The following is a 25,344-nucleotide window of genomic DNA, read 5'->3' as shown; positions in this document are numbered from 1 at the left end:
TGAGAACCACTGAGTTAGGTTTCGAGTGCATCTGTCCTTTGAACCCAGAGCTCCTTGTACATTGAAACTCCTTGATCTAGTTTAATCCATATCTAAATCCAGATCCTCCTTGAAATAGTTCTGACACCCGAGGAACCACAGGGGGACAGCAACAGCAGAACCCGGAGCCACAACATGAGACAGACAGTGGACTTCCCAGCTCACACAGCAAATACAAATGAGTGCTTCGGGGCAGGAGGCTGGCTTGTGGAGTAGAATGCCTCTGGGCACTTAATTGGGGGAGGTGGGTTTGCTGACTTAGGGAGCTGGAATTAAGTGTCTTTAGGTTGCGGCTTATAATGGAGTGGCATGCCCATTTGGACATTTATTGTCAGCCCCAAGAGGGCTTTGTAGCATTGCCTGAGCAGGGTAGAGGCCAGGCCAAGAGGCTGAGGGGCAGAGAGAGGCTTGTCTCCAGGTATGGTGGGAAAGAAACTGTCCTGACTGAAAAACTGTATTCTGAACATTTCTTGCATGAATTGTAATCTGTTTTCTAATAGACCCTATAATTGTGAGTATCATCTGTGAGTTCTGTGTGGTCACTGCAGTGAATTATTGAACCCAGATGAGAAGCAGAGAGTGCTTTGGTAGGGATGAATGGAGGGTGGAGGCACATCTGACCTCTGCATTGTGGCATTTGGCCTTGGGAGCCCGAGGAGGTCATATGTGGCTTTGAGATGTTCATGTACCTGCCAGGATATACTAATGTCCTAGTACTGAGGAAATCATGCCATTTGCATTAAAATTCAGCTTCACGTACTAGGTTACCTTTCAAGGGCCCAATAGCCAAGTGTGGGCAATGACTATTGAACAGTGCAGAATAGAATATTTCCATTGCTGTAGAAAGACTGTGTACAGAGCATGGCAGATAGGGCACGTGCCCTGGGAACCCCTTGGGAGGCACCACTGAGCAGTTTGTATCTAATGTTATAGTTTTCATCAGCAGCTGCAAGAGATTATTCAGCAATTGGAAACTAATTGCCACAGACACTATTTTCCATAGGCAATGCCTCTGTATATCCCGCTGATGTATACCCACGCTTTCTTCCCAGCGTGACCCGACACCAGCTGTACCTTGGTGGCATCTCCTGTAGCACCAGTTACTATTATCTTTCCCTACATTGATCAAGGTCCCACCAAGGCTAGGAAATGAAGGAACACTCATCTCTGCTTTTACACCTAGTAACCTAGAGGTGCTCTTGTAAAAGATAATAACAAAGGGCTAATTCTTAGAGGTCATGGTAAGTTGGTGGTAGAATTCTTGCCTTCTCTGAGACAGACCTGAGTTGCAAACACCCTTTAAACTTACTTTCATTGATTGTGACTCACAGTGACCCTACAGAACAGGGTACAACTGCCCCGTGGGTTTCCAGGACTGTACATCTTTACAGGAGGAGAAATCCTTATCTTTCTTCTGTGGAGCAGCTGTTGGTTTTGAACTGCTGACCTGTGGACCAATTTTGTTTCTCTAGCAAATTTAGCCTAACACACTTTACCAGGTACCTTTCCCTCTAATTTTGCTTGTGTGGTAATCTTTGCTCCCTACTTTATTATTCTTACTGAGCAGGGAAAGAACTGGAAACTCGCTCTGGCAACAAATCTTATACGAGATAAAGAGAGAAGAGTGATAATTATCCAGGGGGTAGGACAACCAACCATCTGTGGCTTGTGTTCCTTTTTAATCTGAGACTTGCACCCCGTGAGATGATAATCCACATAGCTTTAACTCATCAGGGGCTAGTTGCCTGAATGCTTGCTTGTCCCTTGCCTGCCACTGCGACATAAAGGGAAGTTAGTGCGCGGTCATGGAGACTGGTCACAGAATAATCAGGATGTGTACAGCTGTAAGGAACAGAACCCTTGAACACCAGTGGCTTCATATATAACATCTTCTATTCTTTTCTTTTAAAAAATACTTTTATTGGGGGCTTTTACATCTCTTATCACAATCCATACATTTCTCCAGTGTGTCAAGCACATTGCCACATATGCCGCCATCATCATTTTCAAAGCATTCTCTTCCCACTTGAGCCCCTGATATCAACTCATTTCTTCTCCCTCCCTCCCCCACCCACCCTCCCTCACGAACCCTTGATAAGTTTTAGATTATTATTTTCATATCTTACATCATCCTCCGCTGTCTCTCACCCACTTTTCTGGCTCCTGGTGACCCTATAGGACAGGGCGGGTGTCTGAGACTGTAACTCCCTATGGGAGTGGAAAGTCTCATCTTTCTCCCCAAGAGAAGCTAGTGATTTCTAACCACTGACCTCGAGGCTAGCAGTCCACTGTGTAACCACTACACTACTAGGGCTCCTATAATTTCAACTCAAGTATACCAGAGTAGAACTGTACTCCACAGAAGTTCTAGTGGCCAATTGTTTGGAAGTTCTGAGGGTATTTGGGTAGATTTGAACCCCCAATTTTTTGATTAGCAGCTCAGTATGTTAACCATTTGTTCCACTCAGGGACTCCTTTTCAGTTACATGAGTTAATAAATCCACTCTCTCCACCACCATTCCCACCACTTTTTAAAACATAAGCTGGTTTGAATTCTTGGAGATTACTGAGTCTACAGAAATTGATACCGAGTCGCGAGATGTAATAAGTGATAGACCTTACAATGTGGAATGGAGGACTAAAGATAAGGCAGAGGTCAGTGAAGGTCGTCTCTCCCTGGCCGGGAAGTTGCAGTCTGTGTTTTGCTATACTAAAGCAGCTGGTTATGTTGTTGCCCGTTCTGTTTGGGGACCATTTGGCATTGGATCATTAAAACATTTGGCATGAGCCCCTAATAAAATGATTTTTAAAAACCACATTTGGCAGAAAATTATTGGCTGTTGTTTGGGTTGGCTACTTCTTGAATTTTTCAATAAGTTTCTAAGAGAAAGAGACAAATTTCTGTGAAAGTCGAAAGTTGAAAACATATGTCTGATCAAAGAGGCCCTTTCAGCCATTTTGGGAGCCAAAAGGCAGGGGGTGGCATAGTTTGTAGGGTTGGAAAAGATGAGTTCTCTGCCACATGATGGAAGTTTGTTCTAGTACAGGCAGAAAGACTGGAAACAAAGCAAAAGATATGGCTAGAGCCAGGAAGGAGCTACATGCTGATTTCCCAGTCTTCCAGGAGAAGGACATCACGCTTGGCAAAGGAAGGTGGTCAAAGAGATGGATTAACACAGTGGCTGCAACAATGGGCTCAAGGACAGGTGCAGTTGTGAGGACAGCACAGGACCAGGCAGTGTTTTGTTCTGCTGTGCATAGGGTTGCCATGAATTGGAACTGACTTGCTGTCACCTAGCAACAACAATGGACAAGGTCCATCGGTGGCAGGCATCCTAATGGCTATTAAAAGATATCATTGGGGGAGGAGACGAGCCAGACAGGGTGCGATGTAGCAACGATGAAAAATACAACTTTCCTCTAGTTCCTAAATGCTTCCTCCCCTCGCACTATCATGATCCCAATTCTACCTTGCAAGTCTGGCTAGACCAGAGGATGTACACTGGTACAGATAAGAACCGGAAACATAGGGAATCCAGGGCGGACGATCCCTTCAGGACCAGTGGTGTGAATGGCGATACTGGGAGGGTAGAGGGAGAGTGGGTTGGAAAGGGGGAACCAATTACAAGGATCTACATGTGATCTCCTCCCTGGGGGGTGGACAACAGAAAAATGGGTGAAGGGAGACATCAGACAGGGCAAGATATGACAAAATAATGATTTATAAATTATCAAGGGTCCATGAGGGAGTGGGGAGCCGGGAGGGAGGGGACAAATGAGGAGCTGATGCCAGGGGCTTAAGTGGAGAGCAAATGTTTTGAGAACGGTGAGGGTAATGAATGTACAAATGTGCTTTACACAATTGATGTATGTATGGACTGTGATAAGAGTTGTATGAGCCCCTAATAAAACTATTAAAAAATTTTTTAAAAGATACCATTGAGACAGTGAAAACTCTAGCCACAGGGCAGGAGAAGTTATTTGCTGCACCCATAACTCACAGAGCATTCATATCCAGAGTAAAGAGTTCATGCAAATAAATAACAAAAGTCAGTCAATACCATAGAACAGTAGCAGGAGAAATTAACAAGTATTTCACAAAAGAGGATATTCAAATGACAGTATACCCCCAAAAGTGTTTAACCTCACTTGTCATCAGGGAAATGCAATGAAAACAAACTGAAAGCCACCACCACAAAAGATGGAATATGCAAATATTCATGGAGATGTGAGCAATTACTGTGCTATAAATACATCTACAATCACTTTGTGGTATTAGCTATTGAAGGCAAATGTGTGCATACCCCATTACCAAGCAGTTTCACTGCTAGACAGAATATATGTGCATGTCTGTCTTTCAGAGTTAGCCACACAGAAATGTGTGTATACGTGTACCAAAAGACACAAAGTTGCTGTTAGCAATGTTGCTTATAATAGTTCCAAACTGGAAACACATCAACACATTGTAGTTTAACAGTGCACACTATGACCTTCAACAAACATGACTGACCCCCGGCTGTACATACAGCATGAGAATGACACAAATACAATTTTAAGGGGAAGAGGCCAAACACAAAGAATACCTACTGTCAGATTCCATTTATAGAAGCTTCAAAGACAAGCAACATTTTCGTGTTGGAGACCTTTGCGGAATGGGAGAGGGCTGTGCTTGGGAGTGCACACCAGCGGCGTCCAGGGTTTGTTCTGTTTCTTGACCTAAGCTAGAGTTACATGGCGGCTGTGTTCACTTTGCGATGACTTGCTGTGTACACTTCTCTGTACACTTCTTTGCCGTATGTCAGTAAAAATTAAAAATAGGTGGGACTTTAAACAACAGAAGAGGAGAGGTGGTGGCCATCCCAGAAAAGCAAGGCTTCATTAAAATAGCAGTCATTCCTGCAACGCTGGACAGGAGACCGGTGAGCTGAGCCTTCTCATTCCAGACACTGTTTCGAGATTCACTGAAGCAGTGAAAGCCCTTACCAGCGCTTCTCAACATGTGGGTCGTGACCCTTTTGGGGGTCGAATGACCCTTTCACAGGGGTCACCCGATTCATAACAGTAACGAAATGACAGTGATGAAGTAGCAACAAAATTAATTTTGTGGTTGGGGGCGGGGTCACCACAACATGGGGAACTGTATATACTAAAGGGTCGTGGCATTAGGGAGGTTGGGAACCACTGCCTATAACAGAGAGCCTGGTCAGGGCCCTGAGGCTGCTGCTAAGAAACACAATTCCCAGGCCAGAGTCTCGAGTAAGGGTATCTCTTGCTTTGGTTAATATCCCATGAAATGGCCAAATGCAATGGACTGGAAGGAACACTAAGCAGTATCAGCCTTTCTGGAGAGTTGTTCAGTCTGCCGAACCAGGGCCTGTGCTTGCTCAGTCTGAAGGCAAACCCCAAACCTGCACCATCTGGCAGGGAGTCACCAAAGAATCCTCCCCAGCATGCCCCTCAGATGTGGAAATGGAGCAGAACCACCAGACAAACTGGTCCCGGGCCTCACTCCACAGTGTCCCAGCACCTGTCCGACAAGCCATCACTGTCCTTTTACTGTGTGCAAAGGTCTGGTGACCACTGCAGGCAGTTTCTCCTCGCTTTCCACCGGAAAATTCTCCTGTTTCTCTTTACTCTGTGTCCTGGGCGCGCTGGGGGTATTTGCATTTATCCTTTATATGGTGCCAGACTCTGAGGAGCTATATTCTGATTTCACAGAGAGAAACCGACATCACCCAGAGACCCTGGTCTTGCAGTGGGATGCAAAAGCAGGACACATTTCAGGTTGTCTATGATTAGGGAGAAGAACCCTAGTGGCACAGTGAGTTAAACATTAGGCTGCTAACGGAAAGGTTGGAGGTTTGAACCCACTCTGCTGGAGAAAGATCAGGCTGTCTGCTTCTGTACAAATGTGCAGCCTCAGAAATCCTAAGCAGTTTACAGTTTTCAGACAGGGTCACTGTGACTTGATATTGACTCAACAGCAGTGGTGTGTTTTTGAGTATGATTAGACAACGGAGCCTTGGTGGCTCAATGGTCATATTCTCAGCTACTAACTGAAAGGTTGGCAGTTCGAATCCATCAGCCACTTTGAAGGAAAATGATGTTAAAGTCTTCTTCTGTAAAAATTACAGTCTTAAAAGAAAAAAAAATTACAGTCTTGGAAACCTGGTGGGCAGTTCTGTCTATTTTATGGGCCACGATATGTCAGAGTGGACTGAGTAGTAATGAGCTTTTTTTTCCTCAGTATAATTGAAGAGGGAGTGATTTATTTTGTATGTATGCTATATATACATAGATTTTGTATGTATGCTATATATACATAGATATATATACTATTTGCTGCCTTTAAGCTGGCCCCCAACTCATGGTAACATATACATAATGGGATTGGATCTTTTGAATCCATAGGGTTTTCACTGACTAATTTTCCGAAGTAGATCACCAGGTCTTTCTTCCTAGCCCATCTTAGTCTAGAAGCTCCACCGAAGCCTGTTCAGCATCATAGGAACACATAAGCCTTTACTTACAGGCAGTGGTTATGGCTACACACGAAGTGAATTGGCATGGAATAGAACCAAGTTTCTTACATGGGAGGCAAGATTCCACCAGTGAGCCATACTGCCCCCTTGTATTATGTTAAGTAGGAGTATTTTTAAAATTATACAACTGGAGAAAAGGGGTATATATGGAAATTTGGAAGCCAAGGGGTGGATTGTAGTGCCCATTGGTTATTTTTGCCTTCGAGTATCAATTTCTTCTTTTTTTTAACAATTTATTGGGGCTCATACAATTCTTATCACAGTTCATACATATACATACATCAATTGTATAAAGCACATCTGTACATTCTTTGCCCTAATCATTTTTTTCCTCTTTTCTTTTTTTACATTTTATTAGGGACTCATACAACTCTTATCACCATCCATACATATACATACATCAATTGTATAAAGCATATCCGTACATTCCCTGCCCCAATCATTCTCAAGGGATTTGCTCTCCACCCAAGCCCCTTGCATCAGGTCCTCTTTTTTTTTTTTCCCTCCCTCCCCGCTCCCTCAATTTCTTCTTATGGTAATGGCAGATTGATTCTCTTGGTAAACAGTTCTCTGCTCAATGCTTACACTGTGTGTGCTTTATTCCTTTCCCTTGTCTTGGCCACTGTGTTGGTTTAGAGCAGGGGTGAGGAACCTTTTTTCTGACAAGGGCCATTTGGATATTTATAACTTCAGTCACAGGCCAGACTGGTCAACCATTCAATTAACTCACCCTAAAGTGTTGACTGGAGTGGCTTCTCTTTGGTGAGGCGTGCGATGTTAGCTTGCATTGATGATTTCCTGGCCTTTTATGGCCTGAAGGCAGGACATTCCCTACCCTTGAAAATGACCCAGGCTAGGGGTCCAAGCCATTTCTGAATCTGCTGGGACAGAGATTCTCTTTCCATTGGGTTAAGGAGATAGATATAAGCCTAGAGCTACTGGGAGCTATCTTTCCATGGATGAGAAGGGCCAGCCAAAATATAGCCAATAAAGATGAAAATTAGGCTGGGGATACAGAGACTCGAAGTTTGATGTTCACATCCAAGCCCTAATTATAATTCTACTCTTGTACTTTTTAGTTACAAAAGCCAAAAATGCATCATTTTGCTTGGTGTCATATGAATTGGGTTTCTGAAACTTAACTGAGAATCTTATGCCAAAGCCAGACCTCATAGCAACCTTATGCAACACAGTAGAACTGCCACTGGGGGTTTCTGAGGCTATGATTTTTTTTTAATTTTAATTTATTTTATTTTATTTTTTTGAGTCTATGATATTTATGGAAGAATCAGCCACATCTTTCTCCACGGATCAGCTGCTGAGTTCAAACCCCCATCCTTTTGGTTCGAACTCCAGTGCTTAACCAAATTGCACCACCATCATCCAGTGGAAAGGATAACTACTTCCATGTGCTGGTACCCAGCAGCTCTCCTTAACCAAATGAGATGGCAATAGCTTCTACAGTGATGCCTGACTTTTAGAAATTATCTCAGGTCTCTCGGGTAGTGCACAGTGTTAACGTGATCAGCTTACTGAAAGACTGGTGATTTGAATGTATTCAGAGGTGTCTTGGAAGAAAGGTTTTGTCAATCCATTTCGGAAAAATCAGACACTGAAAACCCAGTGAAATACAGTTCTTTTCTGACACGGGTTCACAGTCCATCAGTCAACTCTGAAGCAACTGATTAACACGAAGATCTAGTTGAATACATTCTTTTGTTTCTATGATTTGGCACCAAAGGCGTGGAAGGATATATCCCACTCCCCATCACTAATACATTGCTGGTACCCAATATGCCTGGTTGTCTCCTCTCCCAAGTGCAGAACATCAGGTTATGTCCTTTTGAATTTCCAGTTGAGCCAGCCCATCAATATACACGTTCCAATGATGCTAGCTAGCATGTTCCACACGATACCATACCCACATAGCAGCAACATATCCCACACCACGGATAAGGGGTGAGGCAGTGGCTTCTGTTGGCTGGCACCATTATACAGAGAATGACCTGGAACATAGAAAGATCAGTGATGAGCAGCTGGTCCTGTTTAAGTTGATGTTAGCTGTCGTCAAGCCAATTCTAGCTCGTGGTGGTTCTGGGTGATCCCAGAATGGAACTGCTCTAAGAGATTTTTAAGATGATGGCTTTTTGAAAGCAAATTGCCAGGCCTTAGTTCCAAGGTATCTTGTACTGCCAGCCTTTTGGCTCACAGTTGAGCACTTAACACTGTGCCATCCAGAGACTCCCCAGTCGGAGTTACAAGGAAGTAAAATAAAGAGATTAAGGGAGGATTGTTTTTCTAAAAATATGGGGGAAAGGCAAAAGCTGAGGAGATGAAGGATCAGAGGAGGGCCCAGAAAGTGGGGGCCAAGATTTAGGAACTGATGAAGCAGAGACGGGTCACAGAGGCTAGGCAATCCTGCCATATCCCAGGGGATGGAGCTTGTCCTATGCAAACTAGTTTCAAGGCTCTATCTGAGCATCCGCTGCCACTAAGCTATGGTCAGATGCCTGGAGCGCCTGGCGGGGTTTCCTCAGGGTGACCATTTACTGATCAGCCTGAATCTGGCCTCACTCTGGGGCCGTAGGTTTGAGGCCAGAATAGAGGCACAGTAGTTTTCTCTTAACCTAGTTGCGCTTTCTGTCTTTCATTAATTATGATGGATGCATGGATGCTATCTCCCTACAGAACTTCCTCCCACATTTTGGTTGTGCTTTAGGTGAATGTTTGCACAGAAAGTTAGTGCTGCAATCAATGATTTGTACACAAATTGTTCCGTGACATCAGTTGCAGCTCCCTATATATGTCAGCACTCTCCCCATTTCCTATCAAGTTTCCCATTTTCCATTCATCGGATTTCCCTGTCCTTCCCTGCATTTGCATCTTTGGTTTGGGACTAGTGTTGTCCTCTTGGTCACACGTAATTGATTGTTCCAAGGACAGTTTTCAAAGGTGTTATTTTATGTTTATTTTATGTTGTTGTTAGGTGCCACTGAGTCACTTCTGACTCATAGTGAGTGACCCCATGTACAAAATCCCCAAACGCTGACGGTCTTGCACCATCCTCGCGATTGTTCCTGTGTTGGAACTCATAGTTGCATTCACTGTGTCAAACTCTCTTGTTGAGGGTCTCCTTCTTCTTTTGTTGCTGCCCCCTACTTCACCAAGACTGATATTCTTCTCCAGGGACTGATCTTTCCTGACAACAGGTCTAAAGTATGCGAGACGAAGTTTTCTCCAGCACCACAATTCAAATGCATCGATTCTTCTTCAGTCTTCCTTATTCAACGCCCAACTTTCACATGCGTAAGAGGCGATTGGAAATACCATGCCTTGGGTCGCTCCACCCTTAGCCCTCAAAGTAACACTCTTGATTTTCAACACTTCAAAGTTATTTTATAAATGTGTCTATTATTTGACCGAGAGGTGAGTGTCTTGACTTTCAAGTTAGAAGGTTGTTTTAGGGCAATGGTTTTGGGGGTTGCTCTAGTCTCCTTCAGCCCACCAAGTCTCATCTTAAAAAACAAAAACAAAACCAAATTGTTCTGCTCTTTTACCCATTCTCACCAGGACCTTCTTTTGTAGTCCTGGGCGGTGTTAGTGGTAGTAGTAGCTGGGCACTATCTAATTCTTCTTGTCTCAGGCTACAGGAGACTGTAGTTCATGTGGGCCATTAGTCCTTTGGACTAATTATGTCCATGCATCTTCAGTTTCTTCATTCTCTTTTGCTCCAGGTACTAAGATACCAATAACTGCTTCTTAGACCCTAGACACTACTCACTAGCCTTGGATGTGCAAAATTTTCTTTTTTTTAACACTTTTATTAGCACTCCATGCACATGACATATAATTCAATAATTCCATCATATCAAGGAGAGTTGTATAATCATCACCATATTCAATTCAAGAACAAATTATTCTTCCTTGTATTCATTGTTATTCATGTAATTTTTATTTCTACTTGTGGCAAGAGTATACACAACAAAACATCCACTTCTACATGTATAGTTCCACCACTTCTACATGTATAGTTCAGTGCCATTGACTATACTCTTCATGTTGTGCAATCATGATCGATATCCTTTTCCAAATCATTCCACCACCATTGGCATCAACTCAATGCCCCCTGAGCAGCAACTCTTCCTCCTTCACCCAGAGCAACAAGGGGTCAAGCTTGGTTTCTTTTTCTTTCTTTTTTAGTGGTTTTCTTGATATAATATTCAAATATTATACACTTCCATGGTTAAATTGTTTTTTAAGAGTTGCATATACATCATTACAGTCAGTTCTAGTGCTCCCTCCCCTTCCTGCATTCATTGTGTGCTCCCCAAATCTCCTCACCTTCCCCACCCACCCTCCACATTGCCGATAAACCTTTGCATCAGTTATTGTCTCTATGAATCCACTACTTTTTTGCTTTACACACTGGGAAACCCAACAGACACAATAAGAAACAAAACCAAAACAAAGTGACATGAAGAAAATAATAATAATACAAAGGTAAAATATAAATTAAGCACCGTAAAGAAAAGACCACCATCAATATTTAAAAGGCCAGAGAGGAAATTTCTGTCCTGGAACAGGTGAGAAATACTTCAGCCTAGAGCAAATTCAGGTTGGGTCAAGAGGGAGGTCAACTGACCAAGTCTTATACCATGGTTCAATCCACCATAACCAAGTTTAAAATAATCTCTGTCTGCTAGTAAAGTTATTCTGGTCCCTGGTCTCTGGCCAAAGACTTAAATGGACTAGATTGTCTGCAGATGTCTCCCACTGTACTCCATAGCCTTTTACATATTGGGTGTTGACAATTTAAGCTCTGATACTTTTTCCTTTGTCATATTTGCATTTTGTTCTTTTCATCTTTGGATCACACAGGCTGGTGTGCTTCTTTCATGTGGACTTAGTTGATGCCTCTCTTAGATGGCTGCTTGTTTGAATACAAACCTTTAAGACCCATGACATGATTCCAATTGATAGCCAGGCACCATCTGCTTTTTTCATCACACTTTGCTGTAGCTCCTTTATTTTCCATGATCAATCACTTCATGAAGGTGAGTATCGAGCAAACCTATCTTATAAGAACTAACTGGTTCTTTGATTGGGGCTAGAATTAAGTGGAAGTCACAGATTATGAACAACTCTGGTCTACATGGGTGGTCCTATTATACAAAACAAAACCCCACAACAACAACAAAAACCAAACCCAAATAAACAAAAGGCAGAAAAACAAAAAGCCAAAGAAACAAAAGTAAAAGCATTGTCAATCATCCCTCTGGGGTATAAGGTGATTGCACTGATAACATCAATAATTTTTCCACTGACATAGAATTTAAGATACCGTTGATATGAGGAGTTTATGTAAGTATAGTTCAACTGCGAGCTGCAGTCCATGAGTTGTTATTTTGTATAACTTAATTTATTAATTGATTGAGATCTGCTTACACGGAGCCTGGCGATTGGTGCTCGAGGAAAATTTCCTTTAGCAATCCTTACGGGTGAAGATCCTTGACTAGCAGATTAAAACTTGTCATATTAATGCAAGGGGAACATTAAGGTATTAACTATATGGTGATTCTTGGTCCCCTTTTATTGGACACCCACTATGCCAGGGGTCCCACCCAAGGTCCAATGACTGCCATTTGGGGTGGCCACCCTTTGCTTCCTTTCCCATGAGAGCATTTCAGTCCTAAGTGTAAGGGTGCAGGTCATTTTGAGGTAGGGCCCATTTGTTCAGTCAGGATTCTACATTGAAGGGTGTTGTCTTTGAGTTTCACCAGTAAGTGCTTCAAGTCTTCTTTGCTTTCAGCAAGCAAGGTTGTGCTATTTACATGTCATAGATTGTTATGAGCCATCTTCTGCCAATCCCGATGCTCTGTTCTCTTTCATATAGTCTGGCTTCTCAGATTACCTGATCAGTATACAGATTGATAAGTATGGTGAGAGGATACACCTTGCCTGATTTTAACCATGTAGAACCCCCTGGTTTTATTTGAATGACTGCCTCTTAGTCTATGTGCAGTTTTACTTGAGTACAATGGCGTGCTCTGGAATTCCCATTCTTAATGTTTTCCATACTTTGTTATGATACCAACAGAGGAATGTCATTCCATGGTCACAAAATACAGATAAACATCTTTCTGGTGTTCTCTACTTTCAGCCAAGACCTAGCCGATGTCAGCAACGATGTCCCCCTTTCACGTCTTCTTATGCAGCAAACCTGAATTTCTGGCAGCTTACATCTCTGTGCTGCTGTAACTATTTAAAAATTATCTTCAACACAATTTTACTTGCATGTGATATTAGTGATGTATACATATCTGAGTGTCCCTGGTTTGGTTTTGTAGGTAGCTAGCCTACGCACAACCAGAAGGGTTCACAGTCTGGTGCTATATTAACAATGTATATTAGGAGCTTTTTCATCTTAGTCTGACAACTCCACTGAAACCTGCGCAAGATGGGTGATCCCGCTGGCACGTGAACGTGGTGGCACAGACTCCAGCTTGAGAGCAACACCCAGCCACCAGCACAGCACGACAAACTGACAGACACGCAGTGGAACTTAGCATTTTCTGTGCCTTCCTTCATTCTTCTGCACTTCTCATCATCTTCCTTTATGTTGGTCACATTGTGTGAAACTCTCCCCATTTTGTATATTGGTTTTTCTTTCATCATAATTGATACGTGTATATTACCTAGTGATTTCTCCCTCCCTTCCCCCTCATCCCTAGTAACCATCAGAGAATATTTCGATCTATGTGTAAACCTATTCTTGGCTTCTAATAGTGGTCTCATACAATATTTAACTTTTAGGCATTGGTTTGTTTCACTCAGCATAATTTCCTCCAGATGTCTCCATGTTGCGAGATGCTTTGTGGATTCACCATGACTCTTTGTCATTGGATAGTATGCCATTTTACATGCATCCTAGAGTGGACAGGTAGATTATTTCCACCTTTTGCTAGTGTGAATGCCGCTGTGATGAACACAGACACATGCACGTATTCACGTCACAGCTCTATTTCTCTGGGATCTACACCTAGGAGTGGGACTGCTGGACCCGGCCTCAGGAGAAAGATGAGGCTGTTCTGTAAAGATTTACAGGCTTGGAAACTCTCTATACGCTATGAGTTAGAATTGACTCGAGGCAGTGGATTTGGCTTTTGGTTTTCATGATGGCATTCATATTTCTGGCTTTTTAAGGAAGCACCAGACCATGGTCCATAATGATAGGGCCATTTTGTACAAGTACATTTCTATTCTCCCCACCACCTGTCCAGCACCTCTCTGTTTTGTGATGAATGCATCTATTTCTGACTGTGGAAATCAGTAGAAAGCCTCAATTTATTCATCTCTAGATTTTATGATAAAATCCTGTGTGGTATGTATGTTTTTGTATTTGTTTTTAATCTCGTTATCATTTTGATTTATATATCTCCAATGGTCAGCATTTTTCATGTGTCTGCCTGAATATCTTCTTTGGTGAAATATTTGTTCATGCCCTTTGCCTTAAATTGGATTGTTTTTCTTTTTGTTGTTGAGTGTGAAGTTTTCTGTTTTAGAAATTAGATCTTTGCCCGTTCCCCTCCCTCCCCGCAATGTGCATGTAGGTTCTCTTTTACTGTCGTTTGGTGAAGTCTTTTGATATATGTGCATATTTAATTTCTGGATGTCCCAGTTACCCAGTTTCTCTTCAATTATTTTTCATTTTTAATTATGTGTGATAGTTTACTTATGCCATAAATTAGGGCTCCTAAGTTTGTTCCCTAGAGCACAAATCTATCTCAGAAGAGGTACAGGGTGAAAGCTCCTTATAAATGAATATGGTGAGAATTCGTCTACTGTATTTTGGACAGGCTATGAGGAGAGATCAGTCCCTGGAAAAAGACATCATGCTATACATACAATGGAGTACTACGCATCACTAAAAAGCAGTGATGAGCGTATGAAGCACATCACTGCATGGGGAGAACTGGAGGAAATCATGCTAAGCAAAGTAAGCCAAGCACAAAAGGACAAGTATAGCATGAGTCTGCTAAGGTAAGCTGTTAAAAAAAAAACTTGCAAAAGGAGTATAGGGAAAATGCTACTGTATACAAACATTCCTGGGGTGAGGACCAGGCAATATGGCAGGGACCAGACCAAATGCAGGGATATATATGGTAGACAACTAAAAAGGAGGTGATAAAGGAAAAATAATAATAATAAAGAAATGGGTAGCAGGGGAACAGGACACTAACCCACCCAAGGGGAGGGTATTTTTTATATCTCCAGAGGGAAAGAGGGACCAGACTTCAACACGGTGCATGAAGATTTGAATGCACCATGCCGGCATCGAGTAGGGAACCAGTGGAGAGGTCTCAGGGGCAAGGCGCAATCCAAACTACTACGTGGACACCTGCCCCTCCCCCTAGAAGAATTTATTTCAAAGGACAGCATTGAATTTGAAGTTCTGGGAGAGGGACATATCTGATCAGAGTACATGAGAGCAGATGAAGGGGGAGCAGGAGGGAGTGGAGCACATCATGGCCCACCAATCCTTGAGGATGATATTTCCGATTAGAGCAGCCAGTCCACAGAGAGGACCACATGGCCGGCCCCACTATGAGACATGGCATCCCTCACTGACCCATAGCCCTTGAGGAGACAACTCCAGAGACACAGTGTGGGAACTGTGCCCGATCTGATCCCGCCACACTGAGGCAAAACACTAAGGGGGTGCAACAGAACAGCAAGGGAACAGAGCAGTGAAGTCCCCAAGGAATGCTGAAGATGGACTTTGGGGCCAGGGCATGGTGCCCCAACAGACTGGACTGGAAAACACTCCTAAAGGCCAACAAACAGTTCTTGAACTGACTACAAGCTTTTCTTTCTTGTTGTGTTTTGTTCTGTTTTTTGTCATTGGTTTGTTGTGGTGGTTTTGTTGTATATTGTTGCTTGGTTTTGCTCTGTCTTGTTTTTGTGCATGATATTATCGCTGCAGGTCGGTCTAATTAAGATAGGCTGGATGAACAATCTGGAAAAAACAATGGGACCAACAGTTCTGGGGGGACATGGGAAAGGGGGTGGTGGGGGGAAAGGTAGTGGTGTTAACAAACCAAGGGTCAAGGGAACAACAAGTGATCCAAATCGGTGGTGAGGAGGGTGTGGGAGGCCTGGAAGGGCGTGATCAAGGGTAATGTAACCAAGAGGAATTACTGAAACCCAAATGAAGACTGAGCATGATAGTGGGACAAGAGGAAAGTCAAAGGAAATAGAGGAAAGAGCTAGGAGGCAAAGGGCATTTATAGAGGTCTAAATAAAGGCATGCACATATACAAATATATTTATATATGAGGATGGGGAAATAGATTTATGTGCATATATTTATAGGTTTAGTATTAAGGTAACAGAAGGACATTGGGCCTCCACTCAAGTACTCCCTCAATGCAAGAATACTTTCTTCTATTAAATTGGCATTCTATAATGCTCACCTTCCCAACACAACCACTGAAGACAAAGCGGGTAAATAAGCAAATGTGGTGCAGAAAGCTGATGGTGCCCAGCTATCAAAAGATATAGCGTCTGAGGTCTTAAATGCTTGAAGGTAAACAAGCGGCAATCTAGCTCAGAAGCAACAAAGCCCACATGGAAGAAGCGCACCAGCCTGTGCAATCACAAGGTGCTGAAGGGATCAGTTATCAGGCATCATCAGAACAAAAAATTGTATCATAGTGAATGGGGGTGGGGAGTGTGGACTGGAGACCCAAGGCCCATTTGTAGGCCACTGGACATCCCCTTACAGAAGAGTCCCAGGGAGGAGACGAGCCAGCCAGAGTGCGATGTAGCAACAATGAAACATATAATTTTCCTCTAGTTCCTAAATGTTTCCTCCTCCCTCACCCTCATTATCCCATTTCTACCTTAGAAATCTGGCTAGACCAGAGGATGTACACTGGTACAGATAGGAACTGGAAACGCAGGGAATCCTGGGTGGATGATCCCTTCAGGACCAGTGTGTGAGTGGCGATACTGGGAGGGTAGAGGGAGGAGTTAGAAAGGGGGAACCGATTACAAGGATCTACATGTGACCTCCTCTCTGGGAGATCGAGAACAGAAAAGTGGGTAAAGGGAGGCGTTGGACAGTGTAAGATATGACAAAATAATAATTTATAAATTGTCAAGAGCTCATGAGGGAGTAGGGAGCAGGGAGGGAGGTGAAAAATGAGAAGCTGATGCCAGGGGCTTAGGTGGAGAGCAAATGTTTTGAGAATGATGAGGGCAGGAATGTGCAAATGTGCTTTACACAATTGATGTATGTATGGATTGTGATAAGAGTTGTATGAGCCGCTAATAAAATGATTTAAAAAGAAAAGAGAGATTTGGCAGAACAGGCTGGTTTCTTGGCCTCAGTCTACTGCGTACACACTGGGGCGTGAGGCTGTGGGTCCCCGGGCATCATGTATTCCAGGGCTAGTGGAATCAGGGCTGCCCCACGCTGATTTTTGCTCTGTGGACAATGCTGCTCTAATTATTCTGTCGCACTCTTCAGACACCAGTCACAATTAACCATCTAGACATTGAGGGGCATTGGCTGGATATGCTCACAGTAAGGATAAGTTCGAATATTCTAAGGCACGCAGATGAAGTATCCATATTGGCCTGCCCGCTCTTCATGTACACATTTACTTTTTCCACATCGCTGGCAACATCCGGATTCTCCAATGCATACATCATTCTGTTCGTCTAGTATATGCGGAGAACACGCAAGGAGCCTGGGAGACTAGCTACTGCCTGCTTCACAGCTCTGGCAAAGACCTACTGGCTTGAACAAACTGCACCTTCCTGGCCCTAAATCTGGCCTGGGGCTTAAGTGGCACATCCACCAAGCTAAATGTCAGCTCCGCAGCTCACATGCTGGGGAAGCGGCCCACGTCACAGCAGTTCTACAGCCTTGGTTCTCATGTGCAAACAAAGATGTCCCATGAGGCGTCACAAAAGGGGGCGGGCAGAGACTTCTGTTTTAATCTTCACTCTTCATCTGAAAGATTTGTTCGAAAAACACTACTTTCTGATTTATGAAGTGGTCTCCTTTATGTAGTAGCTTTTTCAGAGTTTATACAAGAGTGGGTGTGCATATATTAAGCACACAGCACAGACAGCATGCAGGTTTATAAGTCGAAAATCTGGGAGGTGGCACAAAGTTCAACCCAAGAAGAGTTACGATGGTGCTGTGAGGTGCCGTCAAGTCAGCTCGTAGTGACCGTATGTGGAAGAATGATCTGCCATACATCCCAGAAATTCCACTCCCAGCTGTCTGCCCAAAAGAACTTGAAGTAGGGATTCAGAGACTTGTCTACCAATGTCCAGAGCAGCATTAGTGACAGCAGCCAAAAGGTGGAAGCTACCTAGGTGCTGATAGACCCACAGGAGTGGGGATAAGTAAACCATGGTGCGCACAGACTGAGGGGTGTACTCGGCCGCAGAGAGAACTGGTCTACGCTACAACGCGGACGAACCTTGACAGCATTGAGCAGAGTAAAATAAGGCCATCACAAAAGGGCAAGTAAATGAACAGACAGACAAATGTAGAAAGTTTGGCGGTGGTGGCCAGAGCCTGGGGGAAGAAGGATGAAGCATTGCCAAAGGGGTTGAATTTTGGTGTGAGGTGATGAAAACTTTGGGAAATGGTATTGCTGGTGTGGTGGCTACGCATGGCTGTTCACCGCAAGGTCAGCAGTTCAAAAACACCAGCCACTCATGGAGAAAAAACGAGGCTTCCTATTCCCATAAAAAGCTACAGTCTCAGAAACTCACAGGAGGCTACTGAGAATAAGGAAGAAGAAAATGTTCTAAAATTGATTGTGCTGATGATTGTAAAAGTCTTTTAAATCTGATCCAACTACTGAATTGTGAGATATGTGAATTACATGTCAATAAAACTGTTTAAAAACGCTGCAGTCAAACAAGGGGCTGAAGTCAAACCATCTATCAGGGAAGCAAATAAGCCCACATGAAAGAAGCACACCAGCCTGTGTGATCGTGAGGTATCGACAGGATCAGGCAACAAGTATCAAAAGATCCAAAACAAACAATTATATTGATGCAAAAGGTGGGGCTTTATTGGAGATCCAATGTTCATCTGTAGATAATTGGATATCCCCCCACAGGGGGGATGATTCCCCCCACATAAGGAAGGGATGATTCAACCAAGATGCAGTATAGCACTGACAAATCATCACTCCTCTAGTTCCTGAATACTTCCTACCCACCACTACCATAACCCAGTTCTAACTCACAAATCTGGCTAGACTGAGAATGCACATTGGCACTGATAAGAGCTCTGGACACATGGTATTCGGGACAGATAAACCCCTCAGGAACAGTAATGAGGGTAGCTATAGCATGAAGGTAGGGGGAGGTCAGGGAGGGGGAAGGGTGAGAAAGGAGGAACACATCACAAGATAGGATATATAGTCCCCCCAGGGGGATGGATAACAGAACTGTGGGTGAAGGAAGACAATGGGCAGTGTAAGATAAGAAATAACAATATATAATTGATCAAGGATACAGGAGGGTGGGGATGGGGGAGGGAGGGGAAAAAGAGGAGCTTATACCATGGGCTCAAGTAGAAAATGTTTTGGAAATAATGATGGAAACATATGTACAAATATGCTTGATACAATTGGTGTATGGATTGTTATAAGAGCTGTAAGAACCCCCAATTCAATGATTAAAAAGAATAAATACAATACAATAAAATGCTGGGCTAGGTAATCTTTATTGTGTCCATGCCTGAAACTTTAAGATTAGTCTTAGTTTAGAATTAGAAACAGCCTAAATTTCCATCAAGAGATGAATGGATTAAAAAACTCTGGCATAGACCCAGAACATAAGAAGCCTTTCCCCCTGTTTAACAGAGAGATACTCATCTACTCTGGGACAGGATAACAACCAGACACGGAACTATTTACAGGCTTCTTCCTCTTGTTCTTTTTTTTAATCTATTTATTATTGATTGGTTTTATCTTTTCTATTTTCTTTTGAGTGTCTATCTATGTAAGACAGGCAGGATAAACAAGCCCAAGGGGACAGCGACAGGATCAATGGTTCAGGCGGGTGAACCATCGGGGTAGGGGGAGGGGGGGTGTGCCTGCGAATCCCTAGGACTAGTTCTGCTTTGCCCTGTAGAGTCACTGTGTCAGAATCCACTCAGTGGCACTGGGTCTGGACTGGTTTCTTTCTTTCTTGTTTGTTTGTTTGTTTGTTTGCTTTACCCAAAATGCTTGAAACAAAAAGAAGAGATCAGACATAGAAAGGCACAAACATAAAGGCACCCATCACCAAGGATCCAAGGAACTCCTGGGCTAAGAAGCGGAGACAAAGATGTTCCCCCAGAGGTGGGAGAGAAGGGGCTCAGGTAAGGGGAGAGAGGAGAGGACAGGAGAAGGGGGAGGGAGGAGTCTTCCTCTATACTGTGCCCTGAATTGGGGCTTTTTGCCTCCCAACCTGGGAGAAAATATGTGTCTGTTCTTTAAAACCACCCACTTGTGGGATCTGCTACAGAACCCTAGAAAACCAAGACCCCCGTTGTAGCTAATACGAGGATTTGGACACACAGGTGTCTGAACTCGGAGATCTGGCTCCGGACCTAAGGGGACAAATCAAGTGAACTAACGAGGTAGCTGTGCAAAGGGGTTCTGACGCGGGTCCCTGCTGAGAAGTCCTACACTCTCTGGGCACCCTTCCCTCCTTCCTTTTCTCTCTCTCTCTCTCTCTCTCTCTCTCTCTCTCTCTCTCTCTCTCTCTCTCTCTCTCTCTCTCTCTCTCTCTCTCTCTCTCTCTCTCTCTCTCTCTCTCTCTCTCTTTCTCTCTCACTTACTTTATTGCACATGCAGGAGGCTGCTTGCTTGCTTGTTGCTTTCATAAGGAAGACTGCTGGGCACTACAGGAATCTAAACCTACTGTGGAAGGAACTGCCCGGACCCCAGAAAAGAGCGGAGAGCCAGCTAAGGCAAGGGGAGTGAGCTTGAAGGGCTGTCACTCCCTGGCTGCCAGCACCCGGCCCAACTGTGCGGATTTGGTGCCCCCTGCTGTCCATTTCCTACACGTGCGCGTGGTGCTGCACCTGAACCGTCAATAGTGTCGACTGTATGATTGCTAAGGAAATAGGAGCTCTCTACCGGCTTCCCCAGCCAGGGGGACGACATTGAATAGATGACAGCGGAACCTGGGAAGGAAACTCAAAAAGCCACTTCTCATTTGATGACCCTTGGCAGGTGGCCCCCCAGCATTATTTGGGTGAGAACATAAATCGCTTTTGCACCAGGCCTTCATCTGAACTAAAGCTGAGGAGCCTGGGCTGGGGCCTTTCACTCACCTTTTCAAGAAACAATGAATAAGCCTCTAAAAATCAGTTGCCTTCACAGAGTTCACCTCACGGTGACATCATAGGTGGCACAGTGACTTGTGCTCCTTGGGGTTTTTAAGGGCCGATTAGTCAGAAGTAGAGCACCAGGACTTTCTTCTGCCAGGCCTCTGATCGGACTCTCCAACCTTTGGGTTAGCAGCTGAGCCTATTAACCATTCAGGGCTCTGATCAGGCTCGACTGTCCACCCAATCTGAGCTGGGAGGCCCTACTAGCAAGAGTATACAGGGAGAGGCCCTAGGAGCAGGGTGTTGAGAAATAAAGAAACGCTACGTGTTTAATAGAATCAGAGACCACGTGTTAAGCCTGCCACTTTGCCGCTCTGTCCACATTGACAACTAGCAGCTGCCAGCTTACAGATGAGGACCCTGAGACTCAAAGAGGGGTTAGGACACAAGACAGACCTGGCAGGAGCACGACTCACACCCAAACTCTGTGCTTTCACTACCCCATCCTGCGATCGCCTCGTTCTACATACCAAGGGGACGGAGTGCGATGCGTGTGCAGTCACCCGGGGACGCATCTACATGCACATACATGAGCAAGCAGGCTGCATGGCCAAGACGGTGGTCACCTCGGGGACTGAAAGAAGGGTACATGGGTCTGAAGGGGGTGGGACGGGACGGGGATACACAACATGCTTCTCTCTTGCATTCAAAGAACTCGTGTTGTTGTGGGTTCAAATAAATGACAGCCACTAGAATGTCTTGATAACTTCGAAGAATCTTTATTCAGTTATAACCTGACTGCGAGAACCTAAAGATGATTCTTTGATTTCAGTCCTGAGTGGACATTCCAGTCCATCTTTAGAGGCAAAAAAGAAAATCATTTATCATTTGTCAAGGACTTAAGCAGGCATGGACAGAAGCAGAAAGCAACATTAATGTTACTTTCTTTGGAGTTATTGAGTGTTACAACATACAGCATTGATTCTAACAACCTGGTTAATAAAATAAAAATAGCAATATCCTGGTTACAACATCAAAAGGAACAATATTATTCATTACAATGTTCCAATCTCAAGAACAGGAGAGTACACGCCAAAATCAGTGACTAGTGGAACTTTCCGAGATGGGAGGGGAGGAGGCAGGTCATTCAGCAGTCAACAAGACGGCGTCACAGTGACGTGTGTGAGTCTGCCTCCGTGTCAGGCCCACGTGGACTTCCTGGTGTGATATTAGATCAAATCGTTGACACGTGTTAAGGAAGCCAGGCACCACAGATGGCTCGGTTATCTAGTGCTGCTTTAACAGACATATCACAGGCGGGTGGCTTTAATAAGCTGACACTCATTTCCTCACCATGAATTCAGCTCCAGGGTTGGGCTATATCTCTCTGTCAACTCTGGAGGGAGGCCGGTGCCTTGATCAGTTTCTGCTCCTGGGAGAACTCAGGCTCAGCATCTGATTTTGCTTGATCTCTGCTATCTCAAAAGAGATTGGCTCCAGACACACCCCATATTAATCCTGCCTCCTGAACGTATCAAAGACAGCCCATTCCCAAAGGGGATTACAAGAGAGGCTGATTTACAACTTGTATTTGGAGGGGGCAGGGGAGGTGGACAATACTATCAGAAACCATCCTACATAGTGTGAGTCCACCGACATGAAATGCCCAGAATAAGCAAATGGAGACAGGGAATATAGACGGATGGTTGCCGGAGCCTAGGAGGCAGGCAGGAGGCCTGGTGCTGTGGTGACTATGCTTGGGCTGCTAACCAAAGGTCAGGAGTTCAGAACCACCAGCCGGTCTACAGAAGAAAGAAGAGGCTTTCTACTTGCGCTATGAGTCAGAATGGCCTGGATAGCAGTGAGTTGGGAGTCTTCTGAGAGGCGAGATAGGAGGAAGAACTTCTTATTCGGTGTGGGGGTTCTTTGTAGGGCGATGAGCCTGGCTGGAACCCGATATAGGTGGTAGTCCACAACACTGTGGAGGAACTAAATGCCGCGGGCTTGCTCACTCACTTTAAAATGAGTTCTGTCAATATCTCCTGCAGTAAAAGGATACCTTTTGCTTATTCTGATGGGTAGGTACCTGGGGGTTCTTTATATTATTCTCTGAAGCAGGGGTCCTTAAACTACGGCCCGCGGGCCACATGCAGCCCACGGAGGACATTTATCTGGCCCGCAGGGTGTTTCTGCCCATTTTGGTTTTTTATTTCATAATAAGATATGTGCAGTGGGGTAGGTACACTGGGTGCTGTCGGAGTGTGAGAGCAGGACGGGAACCTGGTAGCACTCTGTCTTTCTGTAGTTTCTCCGGGGACGAGGTTTTCCAGAATCACTTTGAACCCGCTGTCTCCATGTGTGCCAAGTGCGGCTGCGAGCTGCTCTCCAGTTGCTCCAAGTACGAGCACTCCTCTCTGTGGCCAGTCTTCACGGAGACCGTCCACGATGACAGCGTGGCCGAGCGGCCCGAGCACAATCAGCCCGATGCCTTTAAGGTGGCCTGCGGTAAATGCGGCCACGGGCTTGGCCACGAGTTCCTCAATGATGGCCCCCAGCGGGGGCAGTCCCGCTTCTGAATATTCAGCAGCTCCCTGAAGTTCATCCCTAAAGGCAACACATCTGCTTCCCAGGGGAAGTAAGCGGGCAGCCCAACCCCAAGCAGCCACAGGCATGGGTCACCCCCCTTTAGAACTACAGCCTCCTGACCTTCAGGCAGGGAGGGCTGGAATGGGGGGGGGGTGTTTCCTGATGACCCTACCCCCTGTGCCAGGATGGGGCCGAGGGCTGGTTCATCTTGGCCTCCAAGGCTCGAGGCTGGGACTCTGGTTTTAGGGTGTCTGTGTCTTGAAAGACATAACACCCTTGGCTTCTCTCCTCAGCCTGGCAGCTCTTCCCTGCCTGTCTGGTCTCACCCCTATGAACCCCAATTCCCAAAGGGGCTCCAGCCCTCACTAGGGCCCGTGCTGACCCCCTAAGTTGTGAGCAGATGCAACCACTACAAGGCCACGTCCCAGTCGGCGACTCCAGCCCGGTCACTGCATGAATCGCTCTGGTCAAATCCTTCCAGGCTCAGCAGGGCACTGACAGTCTGTGACCTGCTGGGGCATGCAAGCCCATGGCACAACCCCTGAGTCCCAGGTCTCCATCTGTGTGGGAGAGCAGCCACTGATCCATGGTCTTCCTACCAGTCCCTGGTAGGGCCTGGGAGGTCTTGTCCCACAGTCTGTACCTGCCAAACCTGCCCCAGGAGAGTCCATCCAGAGCTCCTGATGGCGGCCTCACCCTCTCCCGCCTCACCCTCTCCAACTTTCTGAACTGATGGGCTGGAAACTAATAAAGCAAGGAGGCCCAGCAGGCTGCCGTGTCCATGACTGGGTCTGTCTCCACCCTTTAAAAAAAAAGTGCTGAGTGCATAGGAATTTGTTCATAGTTTATGTTTTTTGTTTTTTGTTTTTTTCAGGCTCAATTCACTTTATTACATTTTGTATAAAATTGACTATGTGGTAGCCACAGCTGGAGCCTGGGTCCTCTGCATGGAGACTCTGGTGTGGGTCTTCACAAGATGGTCAGTGATTTCCTGGTAGGGAGACTTGGTGAACACGGTCTCTTTCCAGAGGTCAGGGGTCAGATAGCTGTACGACTTGGAGATGGCATCAAAGGTGGCTTTGGCAAAGTTGCCCAGGGTGGCTGTGCAGCCCCTAGCCAACGTGTAGCAGTCATCAATCCCTGCCATCATCAGCAGTTTCTTGGGCACAGGGGCTGAGACGATGCCAGTGCCCCTGGGGGCAGGGATGAGTCGCACCAGCACAGACCCACAGCGGCCGGTCACCTTGCAGGGGACCGTGTGGGGCTTGCCAATCTTGTTGCCCCAGTAGCCTCGCCGCACCGGGACAATGGACAGCTTGGCCAGGATGATGGCCCCTCGGATGGCGGTGGCGACTTCCTTGGAGCACTTGACACCCAGGCCAACGTGCCCATTGTAGTCCCCGATGGCAACGAAGGCCTGCAGCAGAGACAAGGAGTGAGTGTCTTCGGATCTCTGAGCTGCTCTGCGCTAGCAGTTCCCAGGGCCTGTCGTGCCCCCCGGAAGGGACAGGCCACAGGAGGCCTGCCCGAGGTCCTGCGGGCATCCTTTCTCTCTCTCCTCTTTACAAAAGTCACACATGTTGTGGCAGGTGTAACCATGCAGAGCAGGGAGAGTAGTCTATGTTTTTTTTTAAGACTATAATCCAGCCCTCCAACGGTATGAGGGACAGTGAACTGGCCCCCTGTTTAAACAGTTTGAGGACCCCTGCTCTATATAGTTCCATATTGTTTTATTCTTCATAAATAACACTTTCAGATTTAAAAAGAGAAGAGAAAAGTTTTCCACGGAGGCTCTGCCTGAGAAATCGTGAAAACCAGTCT

At 45.1% G+C, this 25,344-nt stretch overlaps 1 long non-coding RNA gene, 1 other non-coding gene and 1 pseudogene across 2 annotated transcripts in view; 1 reads left to right on the top strand and 2 right to left on the bottom strand.

Moving 5' to 3' along the window:
* LOC142425504 (uncharacterized) overlaps positions 1–25,344 on the bottom strand; it is a 256,874-nt gene that overhangs the window by 139,110 nt on the left and 92,420 nt on the right. The window lies entirely within an intron of this gene.
* On the top strand, positions 23,292–23,513 carry LOC142437406 (methionine-R-sulfoxide reductase B1 pseudogene; annotated as a pseudogene).
* On the bottom strand, positions 25,007–25,138 carry LOC142438417 (small nucleolar RNA SNORA64/SNORA10 family). Its single transcript, XR_012782793.1, has one exon. It is a non-coding gene; the product is annotated as a small nucleolar RNA SNORA64/SNORA10 family (small nucleolar RNA).

Source organism: Tenrec ecaudatus, chromosome 1 (genome assembly GCF_050624435.1).
Source record: "Tenrec ecaudatus isolate mTenEca1 chromosome 1, mTenEca1.hap1, whole genome shotgun sequence".
Taxonomy (NCBI): Eukaryota; Metazoa; Chordata; class Mammalia; order Afrosoricida; family Tenrecidae; genus Tenrec; species Tenrec ecaudatus.
This window is presented reverse-complemented; position numbering and strand designations above follow the sequence as displayed.